Source organism: Protopterus annectens, chromosome 3.part0 (assembly GCF_019279795.1).
Source record: "Protopterus annectens isolate FY-2018-M chromosome 3.part0, PAN1.0, whole genome shotgun sequence".
Lineage (NCBI taxonomy): Eukaryota > Metazoa > Chordata > Ceratodontiformes > Protopteridae > Protopterus > Protopterus annectens.
The window spans coordinates 666,038,531-666,064,012 of record NC_056731.1 but is presented as its reverse complement, the minus strand read 5'-3'; the positions used below and the strand labels follow the sequence as shown (position 1 = coordinate 666,064,012).

Sequence of the window (25,482 nt, the reverse complement as noted above, 5' to 3'; positions counted from 1 at the left end):
AACAGAACATTAATAATTAAAACAAAAGTAGTAGCAGATTAGGAGCGCCCAGCAAGAAAAAGCAAATATAACGTAGTAAATACTTCCAGGCACTGCCAAGGCAAAGACGATATTATATATCAGGGTGCTTCAGCACCAGTGCGATAGAACTATTGTTTAAAAGTCACCTTCACTTGCAACCACTGCAAAAACACAAATGTTTACTTGTTTTTATTCAGAATAAATTGTTTTACAAGATATGGTATCGTTGTGGATATTTTAACATCTCTTTGGATGCATTAGAGAGAATTTATACGCTGCACTGACTGTGACTATACTTTGTCTCCTGATATCTTTGGTCGAGTGGATATTGGATACTTTGTTGAAATCCACAAGTGGAGGTGACTTTCTATGATATTTTACAGCATTGGTACAGCTACATTGTGGTATTATGTATCGCTTGTGTTGCAGTAATATTTGGAAGCTTTTGGCATAATTTTACAAGTGAAGGTGACTTTTAACAACAGTTTTTGTTGTATTGATGCTGATGCACCTTTATCTATAAAGTGTTTCTGCTGTGGTTGCAAGTGAAGGTGACTTTTAAACAATAGTTCTATCGCACTGGTGCTGAAGCACCCTGATATATAATATCATCTTTGCCGTGGCAGTGCCTGGAAGTATTTACTACATTAACAGAACATTGATGATCCAGAGGGAAACAGAATGTAAGAAAATAACATTGTTGTTGGTGGGTCTTGATGCAGAAAAAGCATTGGATGGAGTAAGGTGGGACTTTATGAGCTGGACAATGAAAGCATTTGCATTTCCTGAAAAAAAATAGAAGGCTGATTAGGAGGATATGTGAGGGATTGGAGGCAAGAATTAAAGTGGGTGTGGTCCTCTCTGATAATTTCTGCATGAGCTCAGGAACCAGGCAGGAGTGTCTTCTATCCCGTTTGATATTCACATTATATTTAGAACCATTGACAAAGAAAATAAAGGAGACAGAAATTCAAGGATATAATTGGTATGATAGTCAAGAAAAGCTGGAAATATGCAGATGCTATTATTTTATACCTGACAAAACCAGAAAGAGGCATTACAGTGTTGTGGAACATTTAGAGAGAATTTCAAATCCTTTTGGGATGCAACATTAATGAAGCTAAAACAAAGGCAGTAATGGTAAATTATGTACCCACATATGAATTAATTCAGCAGTATCCATAGTTATTTATTTATTTATTTTTTGACAAAAAAAGTATTTAGGAGTATGAATTAAAAATGATTCTGGTGTGGCAGTTCAGGATATGTGGGAAGAGGCTAAACAAAAACTAATATAAAAACTGAGAAAATGGAAGCTTTGTTATATGGATAGTAAGATACAAGCGGTTAAAATGTTTTTAGTCCCATTAGTCTTATGCGCAGCTCAAGCATATTTTTATCAACAAGAGGAGAAGTTGTGGATGGCATTTAAGAGCTAAAGGACTTTATCTGGGAGGGGACAATGTCAAGAGTGAAGTGGAATAAGCTGATTCTTCCAGTAGAACAGAGCTGATTGGGATTACCAAATTTGAGGGGGTATTTCAGAGCTACATAGTTAAGGCTCCTACACAGAGCAGAAGCAAAACTTGCAAGTCAAAAAAGTGGAAAGGGATGATGATGATATGGGGGGAAGCTCAAGAAACAAGGAGAGACTGGGATTTTGGTTGCAGGCATTTAAGGAGAATAACAATAATCATACAGAATATTATATATCTGTAAAGCAGCAGAAAGTATCCTAAGAACTAAGCCAACCCAGGAATGGAGAAAGGAGAGTCTGCACATAGGGATGTAGACCATAGGCAAGAGGGGGCTGGAATTTATTTGGAGAAAACTAGCAAAGGAACCAAGGTATTGGGAGGAAATAGCTGGAGAAGGAAAGATGATAGAATGGGAAGACACCAAGAATTTATTTGGACTCCAGATTAGAGATTGCCTTCCCTATCAAGGATTGATATCAGATTATATCCAAAGAAAAAGAAATAGGGGGTCCTAAACAAAAGACCAGTACTGATAGAGTTTTCAGTGGAATCTGGAACAGAAGCTGCCATTAAAAAGGAATAATTAGTAGAGCATATAAAATATTTCATGATAACTCTAAGAATCAATTAGAGGATTTTTGAAAGGATTGGAAAAAACTGGATAAGCAATTCACAAAGAAAGAATGGGAGGATATTTGTATGTCTCCCAAATATGCAAAAAAAATCTAGAAGATTTAGGATTTTGGCTTGGAAATATTGACATAGATATTTTTATACCCCAGGTGGACTCCAGAGAGTTTTTCTTCAGGTAGACTGGAAATGTTTGAGGTGTGATGGGGAAGAAAGAGGTAACTGAGAATATATTTTCTGGAAGTGCAGTGAGCTGGTGATAAGGATTCTCTGCAGGATGCTCTGTCAGAGATACTAGGTAGGCAGATTGGTGTGATGAGGAGATGATTTTTCTGAGCTATGATACAGAATCGGAATTGCCTAGATGTGGTAAGGCCTTGCTGTGTCTAATTATGGTGGTTGCCAAAAAGTAGTTACTAGAATTTAGAAATCAAAATTTAAGCAAACTATACTAGAAGTAGTGAATATAGTGACAGAGATAAAACAACTGGAACTGAGATCTTTAGAAAAGGGTAGGAGCAAACCACATAAGAAAAAATGGGAACTGTGGGAACAGTACATACAGGGAGGAATGAGGTTTAACTCATTACATCTGAGTAACACTTCCAAGTGCATCTGCAGTTACCCCTTACTGATGCCTCTAGGCATCAAATATTGCTTGTTCATATTTGCATCAATAATTCCAAAACCATGCTATGTACAAGGTTTAAAAGATTTTATCATAGATATAATTTTCACATTTTTCTAAATCTCATCAACCAAGTAACACAGACAGAACTTCTTAGCCTCATATGAAAGCTCTCAGCTAGGTGAATAAAGTGCTGTTGGCAGCATGTGTGTAAATTGCGTCGGTGATGAGATATTATAAGTTGTATGACCAAAATAAAAACGCCAGCACCAATAATGAGCTGAGAGAGCTTTATTAAACTAAGAACTAGACCGATTTCAGCACATAGCTTTCATCAGTAGAGTAACACTGAGATAAAGGAAAAGCCCAACAATAAATACCCCTTCCAATGAGGTAATATGACATAATTTCCTGTCATGGAATAAAAGTATTATAATTAATAAATACACAAACCTGTAAATACAAAAAGCATGTGTATTAATAATAAATTGCCTGCAACAGTAAGTCTGGCATGTGAATATAATATAATAAAGAAAATATCACAATTTATCATTAAGTCCAGGGGAAAAGAGACCCCCAAGTTTCACTATCCATTTTCTTTCCTTGTTATTAAGAATTTCATGCCATCCTGTTTTGAAAGGCCGATTACCTGTAATGTTATCTATAATGCTAAATGAAAATTTGGCAGTGGGATGATTCAGTGTATGTCTTTATAAGGCATTGGTAACCCTAGCATTCCTAATATCACCCAAATGTTCAGATATTCTGATCCTGAACTGTCTAGATGTCTGACCTATGTAGAAGGCTTGACAAGTGCATGTGGCAAGATAGACAATCCAATCTGTACTGCAATTACCAAAACAACGAATATTGTATAACTGTCCAGTGTTCCTACTAGTAAATGTTTTGGTTTTGAATATATAGTTACAAAAACTACAGTGTCCACAGGGATATGATCCAACTAATTTTTCACCCGTTAAAGTTCTCTGATGAAAAACATCATCCCTTGGTGTTATTTTCTTATAATAAGAGAAGTGGGATCCCAGTGTCTTACCCTTTCTGTACGAAAATGAACATCTATCCCCCAAGTGGTCCTCTAATAGAGTGTGAGATTTAAGTATGTTCCAATGTTTATCCATAATGTCCAAAAGATGCATAGTATTTCTGCCATATGTAGTGACAAATCTCAAAATCTCCTGATTAGTCTGCTTATGATGTTTACGATACTGTAATAGTGTATCCCTAGTCTGATTTTTGGTCCATTGCATAGCTGAACAAACTGTATGTTTAGCATATCCCCTTATTAGAAACCGTGATGTTGTATCAAATCTTGTTCGGAGGAGCATATCCTTTTAAGGCGCAAAAACTGGGATTTAGGAATATTGTTGATAGTATGTTTTGAATGAAGACTGTTAGCATGTAACAAGGTGTTGTATTCAGGAAATTTATGGTATACAGAAGTTTTTAAGGTGTTATCTGGTTGACTTTGTAAAAAAATGTCAAGAAAATGTATTTCATTTTGATGGTAATCAACCGTAAACTCCGCACCCCATATATTTCCATTAAGATGTTCAACAAACTCCTGTAAATAATCACTACCCCCTTTCCAAACGAGCCAACAGTCATCCAAATACCTTCTGCAGATGTCAATTTCAGGTATATATATATATATATATATGTTATGAAGTTCATCATAGATAATGTGTTCCTCCACATATCCCATGTAAAGGTCAGCATAAATCGGTGCAAATGAAGCACCCATGGCTATACCCTGTATCTGCCAATAGCAATCCTGTTTGAAATAAAAAACATTTTTTGTGAGAATATGTTCAGCCATACAGATCAATAATGTATTGAAGCCAGGGGGATAAATACCGGCTTTATTTAACCAAAAGTCTAGTGCAGCTAATCCCGCCCAGTGTGGAATACTGGTGTACAGAGATTTGACGTCAAGAGTACACATTAACTAATGTGGCTCTAATTGTGAATCCGAAACAATTTGCAAACATTCTGTTGTATCCTGGAGTCTAGCTCTAATCAATGGTAAAAGAGGTTTAAGTTTATCCATGAGGAATACAGACAAGGGTTCCGTAAGTTATCCAATCCCTGAGACTATGGGTCTACCTGGCGGTTGATGAGAAGATTTATGAATTTTTAGTAATAGGTATAAATACTGTTTCGCAGGATCCATAACTGTTAAATGTGATCTGGTGTTATCAGAAATAATACCTGCCTCAACCGCCTCCTGTAAGAAATCATCAATTTCTTTTTTAAAATTGGGGGTGGGGTCAGTGGTCATCCTCATGTAGTGATGGGGGTTAGACAGCTGTCTGTTTCCCTCATCCCAATAATAATCAGCATCCATGATGACAACCGCACCACCCTTATCAGCAGAAAGAATAACTATATTAGTGTTGTTCCTGAGGTGTGTTAAGGCTAGTTGTTCAGCCCTAGATAAATTATGTTTGATGGTATTTTCTGAACCCAGATGAAAATGTAGATCTTTGATAACAACCTGTTGAAAAATAGCCACATGTTTGTCCATCGGAGGGTTGAAACTAGACCGATGGAATCTAAACTCAGAAGATCTTTGAGATGGATCTTGTTGATCCTGTTGTCTGAAAAACAAGTTGAGATTAATTTTTCTACAAAATGCTATAATGTCAGAAACTAAGGAACTTTCATCAACAAAAAAGCCAGGGATGAATCCAAGACCTTTATTTAATAATGCGTGTTCTTCTGATGTTAAACATATTTAGAAATATTATGTGCATTAGTACACTGAGTATCTATTTCACTATTGATAAAAAGAGGTCTTCTAAGCTTTTTACCCTTGTGTTTTCTTCCTCCCCTATGTTTCCTACCCCTAAAGGGTCTTCAGATGTACATCCCCTTTTAGAATCTGGGGAATCCCCAATGCTTATGGATTCCGTGTCTGTTGTAGAGGACTCCTCACCGGAGGTGGTGTTAGTAAAAACAACCTTTTTCAGTATAGATCTTGGTCTCTTTTTGCAAACATATATAGGATTCTTAGTGCCTTGGGCAAACCTTACCCCCTTATGTGACTCAAACTGTCTACCTCTATCATAATCCTCCCTGTCCCTCGAGAATTTGTGTAGTTTCTTCGCTTTTAAATTGTTCTCAAGAACTATAAGTTCCTTAGACAATTTGCTCAGGTTGTCTTTGAAATTGGTATGCTCTTCAAACTTTTTCAAGTCATTACATATTTTTTCAACTTCCGAAATATTAGTCCGAACTGTTCTATCATAGAAAGATGCCAGTATATTGACAAATGACATAGATGCTTCTTGCAGGGCTTGTTGCCAATCCTTAAGTAAAATATCATCAGGTGTGCCAACCAATGGTTGTACTTTCGTCCTGAGCCCCCTTGGGGTTATTTTTTGATTTCGGTAAGCTTTAAACAGTTTTAAATGCCATATATTTGTCCTTAATGTTTTGATTTTCTTTCCCAACTGGCTAAATAGAAGAAAGCAACCATCAACTGGATCTAAGGTTTGACATTCAGTAGAACCCACTTGCAGTGTACTAATGCCAAACACCTGAATATCATCTTTATCCGCACACAGGCCAGAAAGTAATTTTTGTAGATCCATGACAATAAGTTGCCTAAATAAATGAGTCAGTTTCAGACAACCAGAGCCAATAGGTGGTACAGCCTGAGAAAATGTGAAGGAACAATATTAAATATCCCAAGTTATAAATATGTATCAGTTTGAGCCGCAGAAGGCGGAAAAGATTAAGCCTATATCAGTGTAACCAAATAAGTTGGTTGGCTCATTTATCTCTGATAAATACACAGATAGTAATGATATAAAAATATATACTAAAAAATAAACAGTCAACCATAATGAACCTCAAACCCCTGGTAGTTTAACAGTTAATCTATGATAAAGAATTCAGCTTTAGGCACATATAATTAGTGTCTCAGTAGTCCCGACCTACACAGTGGCTAATGTGCTAAATTCACCATAGCAACTAGTCCAACCAAGATGAAATAACTATATAAAAAAATACAAACTAGTGTAATCCTGATAAAAAATAGCAACTAGTAACCATGTGATGTATTCATAGATAACAAAAAAAAATAAATAAATGAAATGGTCAACAAACTAATGCCATAAGTTTAAATGAAACATGAGGCATGTATATATAATAGATATCCACAAACCAGAACTGTCTGAATACTATAATTTGTCCCTATCCTCACTGGACAAAATATAGAAAAGCTGAACACCTAACCTGGAATCCAAAAGGATACAAGAAATATCTTGCAATTCTAGAAAACACTTAAATAAAGAAATACTGATGAAAAACAAAAATTGTTAAAAAATACAGTTTTCTTATGCTAGACTAATTCAATGTGACATGTCTTACTGTTGTTCTGCCTAAATATACACCAATTAGACATTGAAAAAATCATCAATTCCTGAGCTAAATTATCACGCCTCCACAAATTAATGATAAATTAATGACTTAATGATAAATTGTGATATTTTCTTTATTATATTATATTCATGTGCCAGATTTACTGTTGCAGGCAATTTATTATTAATACACATGCTTTTTGTATTTATAGGTTTGTGTATTTATTAATTATAATACTTTTATTCCATGACAGGAAATTATGTCATATTACCTCATTGGAAGGGGTATTTATTGTTGGGCTTTTCCTTTATCTCAGTGTTACTCTACTGATGAAAGCTATGTGCTGAAACCGGTCTAGTTCTCAGTTTAATAAAGCTCTCTCAGCTCATTATTGGTGCTGGCGTTTTTATTTTGGTCATACTAGGTTGGTTGCCTTGCATCAGCCGTACTTGCTAGCTCCTATTCTGTTTACTTTTATATTATAAGTTGTGTACAAAATATTACAAATGTAGTAGTTACTGTGTTTACTGTGATTTATAAAATTATGTTTAAGAACTAGAATCTACAGAATACTACCACTATAAAAATGGTTTGTGCTGAAGAGTTTGCCATTTATACTCCTTTCATAACCCCTGTGGCTCCAGAGATATGAACATTTGTTTGAAATGTGAGGACATAATTTGATTCTGTCAAAAGGCTTAGGCTCCTCCCATTGGAAGTTACAGTGTAAACTTCCTGAGCACCATTGGAGTGAAGGAGTTAAGACGGCAGGACTTAAATTAAATAAGGACCAAAATACCATAGAATAACCCATATAACATTCTACTTAAACAAAAAGATCCTTAATATCTCACTTAAGATCCTCAAATTACTATTGTATTCCCATCACCACCTCCTCCTCCATGGTGATATTCATCCTAATCCCGGTCCCTCTACCGCATTTGAACATAATCTAAATAATTATCCTTTACCTTTACAATCATCACGTACTAAAGTTGCCAACTCCCTTCTAATAGCCCACCTTAATATTAGAAGTGTCAATAACAAAATTCACCACCTACATGCACTCCTAAACTTGCACTCATTTGATATTTTATGTCTAACAGAAACATGGCTTAAACCCTCTACTCAAGACCAGGAAATTACTCCTCCTGGCTACAACATACTTAGATATGACCGCACAAAGAAGAAAGGTGGCGGCATAGCCATCATCTACAAATCTAACCTCCAGGTTACCCTTTATAATGAACTTCCATTAACAGACCACAAAGCTGAAATATTAGTAACCAAACTTCAGATTAGCAACAACAAATCAATCTATCTAATCTGTATGTATCTTCCCCCTGGTAACAATATTCAGAATCTAGAAGACTTACTCAGTTCCGTTTCTAATCAACTACCCCAAGAAACCATTATACTTGGGGATTTCAACATTGATTGGACAACCTGTTCATCCCAGAAGCCCACTAACCACATTAGTCTCTATGGTTTCTCACAATTAATATCAACTCCAACTAGAATCCATAAACCAAATAAGAAAGAAACAATTTTGGACTGGATCCTTATTAATAACTCCAAGCAGCTATACCCCAGGAACCTTGCCTGATAGTATTAGTGATCATATACTTACATATGTCATTAGGAAAAATTTAATATTCCAAATGCTCATAAAATTAGGACATCCAAAACTTTTCAACCCTGACAACTTCCTTACTGAATTGCAGGCATGTGACTGGTCGCCACTGCTACATCTTGAGCTCAATGAAGCGGTTAACTATTTTAACACAAACTTTTTGCAAATCCTTGATTATCATGCTCCTTTACCTACTAGGATAAAAGCTAGGACTGCCCCATGGCTAACTAAGCAAACTAAAGAAAAAATGATCCTCAGAAATAAAATATGGGCTAAATGGAGAGCTACCAAACATCCATCAGATCACCTCCTCTTCAAACAATTAAGAAATGCCACCAAGAAAGATACTCTTAGAGATAAAAAGAATTTTATCTTCATCTTCAACAAACTAGTCAAAAACCCTCAAAAGTTCTGGTCAGGTGTTAATAAACTTGAAACCAGGGCATTCACCTACTCCTATCCCTTCAGGCTTTAACCTTAACAATTCTACCCTGATCCCAGATGCCTTTAACAAATACTTTACAGAAGCCATTCAAACTCTAGCTAGTTCATTACCCACATCTTCTGCATTCTCACCAAATATCTCTGAAGACTCTTCTAATGCCTTTCAGATTCAACCTGTCACCTCATCTATTATTTATAAGCTTCTCAACAAACTCAAACCATGTACCCTTCTGCTGACCAACTCCCATCTGAATACTTACAAATTGCTGCAAAAGTTATTAATCACCCCATATCCATACTGATAAATAGAACAATCTCTGAAGGAGTGATCCCCACCATATGGAAAATATCACATTATTCCTCTACATAAAGGGGCTCTTCTACTGAGCTCTCCAACTTTCCATTAGCTAAAATTATGGAAAGATGTATACACAAACAATTTCTCAACTATCTTCTTCATAACAAACTTTTAGCTGACTGTCAACATGGTTTCAGGCCTTTCCATAGTACTACAACTGCCCTCCTTTCCTTCTCTGACTCCATAAATAATAATCAAACAATAATCATTTCTCCTCCGTATTCATAGATCTATCAAAAGCCTTTGACATGGTTAACCATAATATACTTCTTCACAAACTCAATCTCTTTTCTCTTAGCTCACAATCTCTACAGTGGTTTAGGAGCTATCTCAATAACAGGCAACAAGCAGTGCTTTGGGATAACAACCTATCATCCTTAACCCCAGTAAATATTGGTGTTCAACAAGGATCAATCTTAGGTCCCCTTCTTTTCTCATTATTTATTAATGACCTACACTTTAATGTGCCAGAAGCTACTTGTATTCAATATGCTGACGACTCTACTTTGATCTGCACTGCTAAAAATGTCTCCTCCCTTCAGTCCATCACCCAAACAGTTTTCCAAAAAGTTGAAAATGGTTTATGCAACACTGCCTCCTCCTAAATCCCAAAAAACTAAGCTTCTTCTTTTACTCCTACCAATAAATCTCCCACACCATTCTTCACTATCTCCTCAAATAATTCTACCTGTATTAACCCTGATATGACCACTGACTGTTAGGTGTAACCATTGACAACCGACTTAACTTTGATGACCATATTAACTCTACTATTAAAGTAAATAAAATTGGGATGCTCTACAGAATTAAACCCTTCCCCAGTAGCGAGAAAAACCATTGCTCAAACTCACCTGATCTCTTTTATGCCTCAGCTTTATACACTAACTTATCTAAAAATAACATTTCCAACTCTCTACCTGCTATCACAGTATAGCAAGATTCATTACTTCTACTCCCTTAGAACTCACCACTGTCTCAACCTCAAACAACTAAACTGGCTAGAGCTAAATAACCACTTACTCTACCAACAATTACTCATCATTCATAAGACACTTTACTACCCTGATGATACTCCTAGCCTGACAAAACTAATTTCACCATATAAAACCTAGCCACACTTGCCAATAAACTTCTAGTATCTGTTACTAAATAAAACTGGAACCAACTCCTCAAGAATTAACTAATCAAGACTCTACTACTCTTTCAAAAACATATCAAAGAACATCTTAAAACTCAATGGTTATGTCCTTGTACCAACCCGACTGAAAACACGACACCTAATCTTCCTCTTCCTCCCTTACTGAGATCCTAACCTACACTTTTAATTGCCGTGAGTCACTTCTTAGAACTATGCCTTACTAAGAATCTTTTTGTAACGTATCCTATATTGTTTCCATCTGATTTATTAGTCTAACTTTAGTACCATGCCTTTAATTTTTTTTTTTTTTTTTCTCTTATTTTAATTCTACTTCTAATGTATTTTTAGATTCTTTTTGTAATTTTTCTCCTTTGTTCAACTTGTATATTGTTGTGCATATTAATTTTTTTTTTGTCATTTAAAATTGTTGCTTACCTGTTCTGGAGCTTTTCTCCCCGGGCCTCGACTGTAAACGGATGTATGTCCAGCTTGACTAGCCCGGTCAACAAATGTAAAATAAAATAAATAAATAAAATAAATAAATGAGTTATGTAATGTTTGACCCAAAATGATTGGGTATATTATAAGTGATGTATGTTTACAACTGGGAGTGTGTCAGTGTGTTTTTTTGATATAAAATGCTTGCAACTAGGATTGTGTTGGTGTAGTTTGTTTTCATTTATATAAATGTATGATTTCCTGTGTTATAAATGATTGTTTAGTAAAGATCGTTCTTGTTTACAAAAAGGCAGGAATTGAATAATTTATGTAATGTTGCTTAAGTTATATGATATATAGCAATATATGTGAAGTATAGTGTTTTTAAACATGAACATGTTAATACAGTTTGATTAATTTTATTTAAATGTAAATTTGCCTATGTCAGAAGCGATAATTCAATAAAGGTATTAAAAAAAACATTATGCGATTCAGAACAGGCTAAGGTGTAGATAAAAAAAAATCCAGCAAAAAAATGAGCCAGCAAGGAAAAGGGGACTCTGCTTTTCATTCTTTTGACAGTAAAGTTCATAGAGAGACTTTACCAGTAAATCTTTTCCAGTGTTCCAAAGAAAAATGCTTAGTAGTCAGAAAAATAACAGAAGTTGACAAAAAGACTCGGGAATACTTTGGAAGTGAACTGGTGTCTAGTGTTGAGAGATTGACATGAACAGGAAGAAGTCCAGCAACTCTGAATTTAGTGAATAAATGGGAGACTATAAAGCATTAAGCATATTTGTGAAATATGGCTTTGCAAGAAAAAGGGACTGAAAAAACTGTTGACTTTGTTAAACTTGTGGGTAGACTATAAAACACATACCCCACTTTGTTATTAATGTTTAGAAGTACACACTAAAAAGGGGGAAGTTACTGTAAGTAAAACATTTCTTTTTCTTTTTAGTATTTATATAATACATTTCATTTTATAAATGGCATATTATATAGTAAACCAGTTTTGTGTAGAGTGTAGTTGGGCATTTAAAATATGGAGGGAGTCTTTTCAGTGACTGGTGTTAAGTGTATCTTTAGGTGTAAGAAATAAAGTTTTTACATAAAGAGAAGAAAGTTTTTACATAGAAGAAAGGTTTGATAAAAGCAAGTTTAATGTTAATATGGTGCAATCTCAGGCTGTATTACATGTAAAATATATTAAAATATTTTCTGTCACTTTTACAATGCAGAATGTCTAGGGTTTAAGCTTTTTTTATGCATGCAGGCTTTCCAAATAAGAAAATTATGAAAGCCATGAAACATGCTAAGTTTCTTCAGTCTACAAAGATAGTACCTTATTTCCATTAGCAGATGTTCAGTGGGAATCATGAAGTCTGCAGCTTAAGGCAGATGTACATTTTTTTCTGAGTGAAATTTATAAGATTCATTGCTGAGTACTTTTTCCATAGAGGTGAGCTGTCTGCAGGTGCTAGCAGTTAATCGTGAGATTTCTGAGCATTCTTTGTTGAGGGAAATGGAAAATTTAAAGGTACAATGTCAAGCAGTTCAGTGAAAAATAAGTTTGAAATTATGGGAAGTAAATAAGATAGCAGCCTCCCTTGCAGCCTTAATACTTGAATGCATTGAGTAGAGCAATGTATAATTTAGTTTTATTTAAAGATAGCCAATTAGCCAATGTACATTTTCGTAGGGATAAAAGTTAATGTTTTCCAATGTCATAGAAGCTGTTTTTCACATCTGGGAGGGGAATGGAGATAAGAACAGACAGCATTCACTTTTTATATGTGTAACCCAACCTAAAATTAAGTAATGCTTGTGGGTTTAGGTGTCAATTTGAAAAAATTGCTCTTATCTGGAGGGTTAAAGTTTGTTTTTGAAGATGTACATTTTTTGTGTTTGTTCTAAGTTAATAGGGGATGAAGCATTTTAAAAATGTATATTTGAGTGCTTTTATTAAAAAAGTGTCTTGAAAAACATGACATAGGTTCAAATGGAGATGAGTATAAACAACTGTGTAAAAGATTAGCTTGCCAAACAGTGTGTTCATATAGCACAAAAATTGGAATTCCATGTTAAAAAAACTGTCATGGATAATAGGTGGAAATAATAACTATTTACCATAATGGCTTCAAAATCCATATTATCTTGAAATGTAAATGTCCTTGCATGTATAGACAGAAGGAGTGCAGAGTGCATGTAGCAGTACTGCAGGAGACACATTTCAAAAGAAATGAGAATTATGGATTTGACAAAGGTAGGATTTTATTTTACGGTGGATATTCAGCTGAATATCATGGACAAATAAAAGGAGGAATAATTATACTAATTAATTCAGGGGAATTCAATAGTGATAGAAGAGGAAAAAAGAAAATAATGGTAGATTTGTGGTAATAAGGAGCTATTGGCATGGGAGGAGGATCATCCTGGCATGTATTTATATTTCACCAAAAACTAGTTATGGAGAATAAGAAAATTTTGGGAGTAGTAATCCGTTTTCACCAGGGAATATTACTTATTGGTGGGAACTAAAACTTGATTTGCAATAGTGAGGATGTATCAGGGGACCTAGAAGAGAAAATGCAACAAATGAGGCTAGATTTATGAAGAAATGTATGAAAATATTTAGTGTGGAAGGTAAGAATTCAGTATTATTCTGCAAAGGTACAATAGCTGGACTAGACTAGATAGAAATTATATTTCACACGAACATTTGCTTTTAATTGAAAGCTTTGACATACATCCAATAACTATTTCAGATCATGCACCAAAACTAAGATAAAAATAAAGATTAATGAAGTAAAAATGAGACACTGACACTTTCCCACCTATCTGATAAAAAGAGAGGGATTTAAGAAGTAGAAATTATTTGAGAGGTATTAGAGAAGGTAGAAAAATCTTCAGAAGTTGGGGAAAATGAAAATAATGTTTAAAAATAGGGTAGTAATAAAAGAGAAAGAGATGGTTAATAAGTAATAGGAATTAGGTGGAGGGGTGACAAAGGTAAGATATTGCAGAATAAGGAGCATAGCACAGAACAATAATAGGCACAGATGCAGATTGTTAAAGGGAAAGTAAGAGAGTATCTGGATAATATGCATGAGTATAGAAAGATTGATATTAAACAATTTTTGATAATAACTCCAGAGCACAAGAACTTTTTAGCGCAATGACTTTGGCAGCAGAAATTAGAAAGGGTTTTTGCCTTAATTAGGGAGCCTACAACAAGAAACAATACCACCGATTCTGTAGAGATTTTAGATATATTTCAGAAATGTTATGAAAATTTAAAGTATAAAGCAGAGAAATATGGAAGTTAAGAAAGAGCACACATGTAAATGTTTATGGAAGACTTAAGGTTAGAGGTAGGTTAGTATCAACAACAGTTAAGGAGGGGATAGATGAAAATGTTGATATGTAGACAAATTTCAGGAAAGCCTTCAGGAGCGGATGTTATTCCTGCAGAAGTTAGGAGGGAAAAAAGTAAAAAAAAAAATCTGAAGATTTTGTTTAATGGTATTTTAAAAGGAGGGGAAGAGCCAATACCTTGGAAGAAAGGTGTGGTGGCTCTGTTACCTTAGGATGATAAAGAACCATCAAACCTAGCTTCATACAGATCCATTTCAAATTTAAACCACGATTATAAAGTACTTATGTCTATACTACCTAAAAGAATGGCAAAGGTGTTTCCAAAATTAAAGATGTGGATCAGTGTGTTTTTGTGGAAGAGAGGCAAACATTTGACAATATTAATAGAGCAATGATGATCCAGATGAAAGCAGAATGTAAGAAAATGTCACTGTTGGTGGGTCTTGATGTTAGAGAGAGCATTCAACAGAGTAAGCTCGTTTTTTATGAGTAGGGCAAAGGAAGTTTTTGCATCCACTGATACAGTAATAAGGTTAATTAGGAGGCTATATGAAGGATTGGAGGCAATAAGTGAAGTGTAAGAGTTCCTGTCTGATAAGTTGTGTCTGAAGAGAGGAACCAGGCAGACCTTTCTCTTTATTTGCTTTATATTTAAAGCCATTGGCAAAGAAAATAAGGGACTCAGAAATGCAAGGCTATAATTGGTATGGTAACCAAGAAAAGATGGCTTTATAGGTTTATATGTTCATAGGTTCATACTAGGCCAACTGCCTTGAAGGCCTTTTTCAAGTTTGGCCAGTAGCTCGAGGTCAGACTCAAACCTTGCATCTGTCAGTGCATCAAAGTCACTTTTGTAAGATGTAAAAAGACGGTTGTGAAGAAATGGTTTAGTACGTAAGAAGAGGAAATCTTGAGTACTTGGGCATTTTTATCCTGAGGATTCAGACTTTTTACAGATTCTGGAATGATTAAGATGTAGTTTGGGGTTGGTCTTAAAGGGCGGAAACACATCTGTCCTTACTTCCGCAGTTTTCTTTTTTTTCTTGTATAAAGCTTTATGTACTCCTGCCACATTATGTAATACCTGTATCACTTTGTAATAACTGTTTTCATTTTTTACCACCTGTCTTTCAGACAGAGTATGTTTTCTGTTTTTTCCTTGAGACTCCACCACCACTTAGACCAGGAATTATAAAAGTCCTTCACAAAAGTATAATCCTTCCATTATAAATTAAATATTTTACTTGGCTGACTTGCAGCAAGATGACCATGAGGACATCAACATCTGATCTCATTTTACCTGGGAAGTAACTATTTTCTATTTGCATGATAGAGCTAATTTCACGGGTCTCTGCTGTACTCTGTACAGTAGTAGATTTTTGCTTGCAGAAGTGGTTAAGCAGGTTAGCTGTTGGTGAGAGAAGGGATACTGCTATTGTTCCAAGTGAAATTTGCTGTTGGCTGCGGGGCAGTGTTTATTTTAATTGGCCTGTATATTCTGGTTTGTTTTGCTGGGCTGCGACTACATGAGCTTAACTAAGGACATTTACTCGGGCCTGATCCCACTATAGCATGATGGCATTCCTCTACAGATACATCTATATCATTAACATCTACTCAGTCAGTAACAGTGAGTTCAGTGTACACCTGGGAAGTACTGTTTAGTCTGCAGAGTGGTTGAACATTATTTTCAGTAGATTAGAGCGTTTGCACCATGTTACCTTTGACATTATCTCTTAGTTCTAAACCATTTCTGTTGTAGTGCAAAATAATCAACTCAACACAGTTGTGAGCACTTGAATACAGTTGTAGAAACTTGCACATGGCTATGCAGAGTTACAGATAGCTGCTGCAGAGCACACTTGCACATAGTAGCCCTACACATCTACTGTACAGTTCTACTCTTGCCATAGGCATACTATATACTGACCTGTTTTTTTCCCTTTTTGATGCTTTGTTGACCTGGCTGGTTCCACTGGACCAGTGGCTGCTTTTCAGGGGGGCTGAGACCTGAGGTGATTTTCATACTGGCTAGGGGAGATTTGACCAGGGCACCGGGGAACTTCTGTATTCTTTGTTCGCAGAAGTACTGCAGCGTGCTGGATGGTGGCTGCAGTAGGTTGCTGTATGTCCTACTGCAGAAGATGTTGCTGTTGTTGAAAGTATCTAGAATACTGAAGTAATACATTTTACTGATGAATTGTCAGATGACAATCTTGCTCAAATAGCAGCAGATTAGCCTTTGGATTCAGATGCCATTAAATGGAATTAAATAATGGAAATATTGGTTCAGAAGCAGATTTTCAACAGGAAATAATGTCAGAGGACTGTAAAGGTCGGATGTTATCCAGTTCTGTTTGGCGGTCAGAATGCAGTCTGTTTTTCAGGAATCAAATACTGCTTATGCTATAATTGTAAAAAGCAGATAGAGAAAAGCTAACCCTGTTTTTCATTGTGTATCCAAAGTACTGATCATTAGAATCTCATCTAAAATGGACTCGTTTATAAACTGGTACAATGTGTGGGATACTGTAATTGTACCTTTAGGTGTTATTCTGCAAGACATTAGACCATTCATTCATGCGGGAATTGACAATTATGCACTTAGTTTTGAAAAAGTGGACATTGCAGTGTAAAGTAAAAATATTGTGTTCAAAGTAGAATATTTATAATCTTACAAGGGAGTATATGTCAAAGGCAGCTCAATGTTCAGTTTAGAACAACTGATGTTGATATTAATGATGTAAAGTGTTATTTTTCATTATAGTACAAACAAGTACATGATATTCATAAACTGATGACAGTTGTGGACTACTGGTAGCTGACAGGAAGGTAGTAAACTTGTACAGTATATATTAATAACTAAGCCCCCTTTTTTGTGGTGTTTGTACAGCCTTAATGAGCTCCTGTGACAAAATAAAATGTTCCCAGTGTGAAAAAAGGAGGCATACTGTTAAAATTGTGAAGGGTTTTGTAGAAAGTGTAAACAACCAGGACATTCTGGGGTAGATTGCCTTCAGATTATAGAATTATGAAAACAAGAATTGAGCATACAGGTTCACACTGAACTCACTGTTACTGACTGAGTAGATGTTAATGATATAGATGTATCTGTACAGGAATGCCATCATGCTATAGAAGATGATGTACCTACAAATAATTTAGATTCAGAGGATGGCATTGATGCCAAAAGTTTTTGTGTTATAAGTGAAGAAATGGAGGCCAATATTGCACAAGCTGGAGTAGGAAATTGACATTCCTTATGAGAAAGAGTCAGGCAAAGGAAAAAAAATAAACTACACTTAAAATGCCAAAAAGGAAAGGGATAACATTTTTACTGTTTAAATGTTAACAGTTTAGTGGTACTGCTGTAGCGTTGTCGCCTCACAGTTAGACGTTGCCCGTTCGATTCTCAGTTAGAGCGTCTTCTGTGTGGCGACATGCGTGAATGGGCGTTCCTTTATTGAAGGTTGTGCGTTAGGCCTGGCAAGCCAGCACGTAAAAATCTACTGCCGATCATTAGCGGACCGGAGTTCTGCTGTGGTGACCCCTAACCGGGAAAAGCCGAAAGACACAACAACAACATTGAATTTTAAACTTAAACTTATAAAGTATAAAAGCTGATGTTATACGCTTAATTTATTTCTGAAAACTTAGAAGAGTGGAAATAGTAATAGATAGAATACATGTTGGCAGACAGTATTTCTTGGTCTTTTGGCCCAGGTTTATGCTGTGGCATTCTTCTGTTTATAAAGGTTGATTTAATGTTGTCGAATGTGAGAATATAGGTCTGCCAGGCAGAATGCTCATATATGACTTTCCACCTCTTTTATGTATTAGACGTGTTTTGTGTGTGTGTGTGTATATATATATATATATATGTGTGTGTGTGTGTGTGTGTGTGTATATATATATATATATATATATATATATATATATATATATAGGGAGAGGGAACTTTCAAAAGTTAAAAGATTATGTGACAATTAATATGAATGTAATTCTGTTGGTAGATTTTAATTGCCATGTATGATAACGTAAACCCAAAAGCGACATATTAAACTATCATGAGATGCTTTTGCATTTTGATTGCCTAACATTAGGCCCTAGTAGAGGTCATACTTATGTAAGAGGCAGTCTTAAAACTGAAATTGATCATTTTGCTTACTCTTTGAACTTTCTCATCATGTATATTTAAACAGTGGATATTCCTTTTGCAGACTCTTTGGCCTTCTCATATTACTTATAATGAGAAGTGTATATGTAAAGGGAAAGGTATAAAAGAAAGCTGATGGGATTGGTAATCGATATTGCTGAGTGTCAGTGAGTTACTTTGGGATCAGCATCTTACAGTATTCCTGTTTTGTGACTCCTGGCCATCATGGCAGATACCATATAAAGTTAAATATAGAAATATTGTTGTGTGGTAGAAAATTGTTTTGAAAAAGAAAAAAGCATTTATCCCGTTGCTCTACACCCAATAGTCAGTCCCTCCCTGGTCAGATCCGACCATAAACTAATCACCATGGAAATCCAAATCTCACCCACACCCCCCGCAAAGGTAACCACCTTGAAAAACTTTTCCAAAGCTGATTTTGGACTCTTAAAAACAGAGGTGACTGACTTCACGGCACCCATGCCAATGGAAAATAGATGCATGACTGCTGAATCATACACCAGTGCACTGTACGAACATGTACACAAATGCATGGAACTAGTCATACCCAACAGAACCAAGATGCTCTCCTCCAAAAAAAGGAAGCCAATTTGGTGGTCCCCTCCCATTAATGAACTCTATAACAGAATCAAGAAACTGTTGCAGAAAAAGGTGAAGTCCCAAGACTGGAAAAACTCCCTTATTAGCCTCAACAAAAAGTTGAGTTCCCTCATTAAATCCTCTAAAGCCAGCTATGAAGGCAGAATTGCAGAAGACATTAAAAACCATCACAAAGCCTTCTATAACTATATCAAGAACCTCCATGGCAATACCCAGATTTCCTGTGAGATACTGCAGAATGGTACCTCGTATACTCAGCCAGCAAATATTGCCAACATACTGGCCGACAGATTCAGTGCCAGCCTTACCTCTGTCTCCCCACCTAAAGGACCAATCAATACCGGAGGAATGCCAGGCACCCAGCATTACTGCAGCACACGTTAAAGCTGCATTGTCCAAGGCCAAGAATACAGCTTCTATGGGACTCTATAATATCCCTGGCTGTGTTCTGCATGAACTGCAGAGCAAATTGGCTCCACATCTGTGTGCCCTGTTCAGTCACAGCCTCACCTCAGGCTTTGTCCCTACCAAATGGCGTACTGCTACAGTCATCCCTCTCCATAAAGGGGGAGTGAGTACAGACCCTGGGAATTATCGCCCCATTAGCCTGATGAGTCTGATATGTAAAGCATGGATGCAGGTAAGGCAGCGCATACAGCCTACCTTGATCTGGCCAAGGCCTTTGATATCATTCCTTCCTCGGGAATTATTGATAAACTCGCCAAACTAGGCATCAACCCCTATATCAATAGGTGGGTTGCAAATTGGCTCACAGATGGAACATGCAGTGTGAAATAGGCTCCAAGTCAGACTGCTGACAGGTCACGAGTGGAGTCCCAGAGGGATCGGTCCTGGGTCCTCTCCTGTTCAGCAGCTACTTCTAAGAAGTCCAGACCACCGCAAAGGGACTCTGGCTGACTAGGTTCGCAGATGACTGCAAGCTGGGAGCCATTATTAACTCCCCCAGGTGATGCAAACATCCTACAGAAAGGCCTCACTGAATCCAATGACTGGTGTCGAAACCATGGCTTTAAGCTTAATGCCAAAGAAAATGCATCGCCATCCCCTGTGGGAAAAACTCGGTTCCCACTAATTACCACATCAATGGGAGCCCACTGAACACTGAAGGGCGTTATAAGAGGTCTGGAGACACAGGTTGACAGCAACCTCTTCTTCGACCACCACATTGCCACTGTGGTCAGAAAGTTCTTCTATGTGGCACATCTCTTTACCAAGGGTTTTGCATCCAGGAAGAAAGAGATCATCATCTCTCTCTACTCTTCCCTCATTAGACCAATCATCGAGTATAATGCCCCATTTGGCATGTACCGCACTAGGCACCTGCAACAGCTGGAGAGGCAACAAAAGTACCTCACTAAGAGGATCCTAGGTATTAAACACATGCCGTACACTGACAAGCTCAAAAGACTCCAGATATTCTCTGTCTCATATTGCTACTTAGAGGCGATCTGTACTTGACTTACAAAGCCATGTCTGACCCAGCTCCGTTAGAAATGCTACATCTAAAGAAATCCCAATCCCTCCACACAACATGCTCCAGAGACCTCAACCTCATTTCCACAATCAACAGAACATGCTGGAGGGTCAGGTTCCTCACCCAGAGACTGGCCCATGCTTTGGAATAGACTTCCCATACATGTCAAGCAGAATACCTCGCTGACCCTCTTCAAGAGAAGCCTTGATTAGTGGGTGGGTAATAGAAAGTTCACCCTGGGGATCACTCCAGTGGCTGTACTTGATAAAGGCACTGGGAACTAATGTCAGGCGACACAATGCCAGGGCACTTCTATGGGCTAGGCTTGTAAAGGCTCCAGGGCCATTAGTCTAGTTCACGCCTAGGAACCTATGTGTAAATCTTATGAAAACCATTGTTTGATTCTAACTTTAATGACATGTAAACATTTGAGAAGTTATTGAATATGTTGAGTAAAGAAAGGATAGAATTTAATGTTATAGAAATTAAGATGTATTACATAAGGTAGTGGAAAAGAAATGTTACCTTTGTTCTAGTAAGAAAGATTTAAAAAGACAACCATTTGATGTATTCAGTATTAAGACCTACATGTGAAGTTGCCTCTGCTCAGGAATGTTTGTGTACAGTTGAATATTTTTGGAAGATCTGTATAAACCATGTTTTGTTTGACAGCATACATGGGTTGTTACACCATTTTCTATGGAAGAGAATGCTAACTTGAGTAAAATCAACAGAAGAACTTCAAAAGGGTATTGTGTAATTTACCTGATGATTCCTCTCCTGGCCCTGATGTCTTTCCTTATACCTTTTATAAAGTAATGGAATATTCCCCAACTTAAAAGTTTTCTGTAAGTATTGAGTAAATGGTTACAAAATGGATCTTTAGTTAAAACCATTTATCAAGGGAACTATAAGGTTTATTTATTAAAAAGGGGATACAAATAACTGCAGTAACTGGAAACCAGTTACCTCAATAACACAGAATAGGAGTGTTTTATAAGGTGTTAAAATGTAGACTGACCACATTAATTAACGATTAACCACATGCAAGAGTTTTTGGTGTGAAAGGACAATGTACAACAGATACAGTGGATATAAAAAGTTTACACATCCCTGTTAAAATGCTAGGTTTTTGTGATATAAAAAATGAGACCACAATAAATCATTTCAAAACTTTTCCCACCTTTAATGTGACTTATAACATGTACAATTCAGTTGAAAAACAAACAAATCTGCTATGGGAAAAAATATAAAAAATAAAAAGCTTACAATACGCTGGTTGCATAAGTGTGCACACCCTTAAGCTAATACTTTGTTGAAGCACCTTTTGATTTAATTACAGCATTCAGTCTTCTTAGGTAGGAGTGTATCAGCATGGCACATCTTGACTTGACAATATTTGCCCACTCTTCCTTACAAAAGCACTCCAAATCTGTCATAATGCGAGGGCATCTCTTGTGCACAGCCGTCTTCACGTCACCCCACAGATTTCTATTGGATTTAGGTCTGGGCTCTGCCTGGGCCATTCCAAAACTTTAATTTTCTTCTGGTGAAGCCATTCTTTTGTTGATTTGGATGTATGCTTGGGGTCATTGTCATGTTGAAAGGTGAAATTCCTCTTCATCTTCAGCTTTCTAGCAGACGCCTGAAGTTTTTGGGCCAAAAGTGACTGGTATTTGGAACTGTTGTTAATTCCCTCCACCTTGAATAAAACCCGAGTTCCAGCTGAAGGAAAGCAACCCCAAAGCATGATACTGCCACCACCATGCTTCCCCGTGGGGATGGTGTTCTTTTAGTGATTCGAAGTGTTGTTTTTCCGTCATATGTACCTTTTGGAATTGTGGCCAAAAAGTTCATCCTTCGTCTCATCAGACCATAATCCATTTCCCCCCATGCTTTTGGAATACTTGATGTATTGTTTTGCAAATTTTAGCCAAGTTGGATGTTTTTCTGTGTAAGAAAAGGCTTCCATCTTGCAACCCTACCCCATAGCCTAGACATATGGAGAATATGGGAGATTGTTGTCACATGTAGTACACAACCAGTATTTGCCAGAAATTCCTGCAGCTCCTTCAGTGTTGCTGTAGGTCTCTTGGCAGCCTCCCTGACCAGTTTTCGTCTCATCTTTTCATCAATTTTGGAGGGACATCCAGTTGTTTGCAACTTCAGTGTTGTCCCATATTTTCTCCACTTTTTGATGACTGTCTTCACTGTGTTCCGTGGTATATCCAATCTCTTTCGGCTTGTACCCTTCTCCTGACTCATACCTTTCAACAATGAGATCTCTTTAAGCTCTATGTGAACCATGGCTTTTGCTGTAGCAGGCAACTGAGTAAATGTCAAATAAATCCTACTAGGACAGCTGAACTTTATTGGGGTTAATCAGAATCTCTTTAACTGATGGGGCAGGTGTGTACCCAAGAAGACTGAATGTTGTAATTAAATCAATACGTGCTTCAACAAAGTATTAGTTTAAGGGTGTGCACACTTATGCAACCAGCTTATTGTACGTTTTTTTATTTTTTATATTTTTTCACCTAACATATTTGTTTTTCAATTGAATTGTACAAGTTATAGGTCACATTAAATGTAGGAAAAGTTTTGAAATTATTTATTGTGTTCTCATTTTTTTATATCACAAAAACCTGGCATTTTAGCAAGGGTGTGTAAACTTTTTATGGCCATTGTATGTTAATAATAATCAAGGAAACTGTACATAATATAGAAGTCATGGAACTCCCTTGTGTATTATTGATGTGGTGTCAGGGAGGTTTATGATGCTCTTGCTTGTACTGCAATGTAGGCTGTACTACACAGTTTTAATATTTGTCTTACTATTGCATGTGTTATTTATAGTGTTTATAGTAATTTGTTGTTTTTTCCATTAATAAGTAGGTGGTTTGTGAAAGATATAATGATTAAAGGGGGAAAAAAGCAATAATGTCTGTTGACCAGCTGGCCATTTGCTTTAACTTTGTCAGCTATATTAGAAGAGCTAATTAAGTAGATGTGTGATGCCAGGATTCTAATCAGTCAAGAATTTCTTCCTTTGTGTTTAGCTTATGCAGATGATTTATGTGTTTTGGTTAATTCTACAATGTGGTTTCACAAAGCTTTGCAGAGACCAATCAGATATTTAATCAATTAGTGTTCTTTAATCTAGATAATCTAGATAAGTGCAAAGGTTTGGTCCCTTAATGAGTTTTATATGTATACCAGTCTCATAACAAAAAGTAACTATATTACAAATACAATTTTGGAATGAAGTAATTGTGCAGCAGCAATGGTAATCGAATCTTGAAAACATTAAATGTATGCTGCAAAAATGGCAAACTTTTTAAAATTATCGTTTAAAAACAAAATATATCTTTTGCAGTCATGGTTTTTGTATAGTTTAAATTTCTGTGGTAGTATTCCTCTTTCCAAAAAAATGAATAAAACAGATTATTACAGCTGTTTTTAATTTATTTGGGTAATAAATACGATCAAGAGATGCCTTATGTTATAAAGTAGAAGATGGAGGTTTAGGGTTGATTAATTCCATGGTTTATTTTGTTTCCTTACACGTCTTCATGTATGAAAGAAATACTACAATAAAACAAATGATTTAATTGGACATATTTTATGTAAAGATTATGAAGAGTAGTCTACAAGGAAAGAGAAAACTATTAATTGATAAAATACATCTGGGAAAATTCCTTTACTTACAGAACTTCCAAGATAGAAACTGTTGTTTGATTTATTTTGCCGGCACTCTAATGGTTATAGACATCAGGCTTGATTTTAAGCTCTTCTTCTTTTGGCTTTTCCCAGTTAGAGGTCGCCACAGCGGATCACCTGTCCGCTCATAATTGGCAGTGGAGTTTTACAGTGTCGGGTTGCCAGCCCGGCGCCCAGCCTTCCACAGAAGGCACACACACACACACACACACACACACACACACACTCACACCTAGGGCCAATTTAGAGTGTACAGTCCACCTGCAGCATGTCTTTGGGATGTGGGAGGAAACCGGAGCACCCAGAGGAAACCCACGCGACCACAGGGAGGACATGCAGACTCCGCACAGAAGGCACCCCAGCCAAAGATCGAACCGGAGAACCTCTTGCTGTGAGGCGACAATGCTAACCACTGCACCACCGTGGCTGCCCCTTGATTTTAAGCTCTGAGCTTGTGAAATATAGACAAAGAAGCCACTTAAGCTGTACTGATGACTGAGGTCAACAAAAGGTCAAGAAATGCATGTCTACAGCTACTTGGGTTAGGCTTTATAGGCCTGAATATACCCATAAAGAGTTGAAAAGTAAAATCCCATGGGCGTTTAGAAGCCATGTAGCTGAAACACTGGTATGTCCTTAAGGGGTTATTAGCATATATCCCATGGGCCTCCACTACAGGAGGTTTAAGGTTTTACACAGTGAAGACTCTAGCTAAACAGTATGTGTTTAGGGCACGTTTAGGTACAGGTAAGCAACAGGGAGTCCTTTAACTGTCCACCTCCCTTGGGTAGCCTAGTATTTACTGCTCCAATGCCCCTCCTCATAGTAAGGTAACACAGTTGTGTGAGGGCCTGAGCGTCATAGTAGATCCTCCAGGAGATGTTATCTACCTGTAGTAAATCTACCTTTCCTTCTTCCTGCTACTGCTGAGGGATTCCTGGAAGGTGCTTATTAGTTT

The 25,482-nt window shown here is 36.7% G+C and overlaps 1 protein-coding gene across 1 annotated transcript in view; it reads left to right on the top strand.

Moving 5' to 3' along the window:
* Positions 1-25,482, top strand: part of PTPN3 (protein tyrosine phosphatase non-receptor type 3) — a 2,272,168-nt gene that overhangs the window by 1,565,654 nt on the left and 681,032 nt on the right. The gene's annotated exons all lie outside the window — the stretch shown is intronic.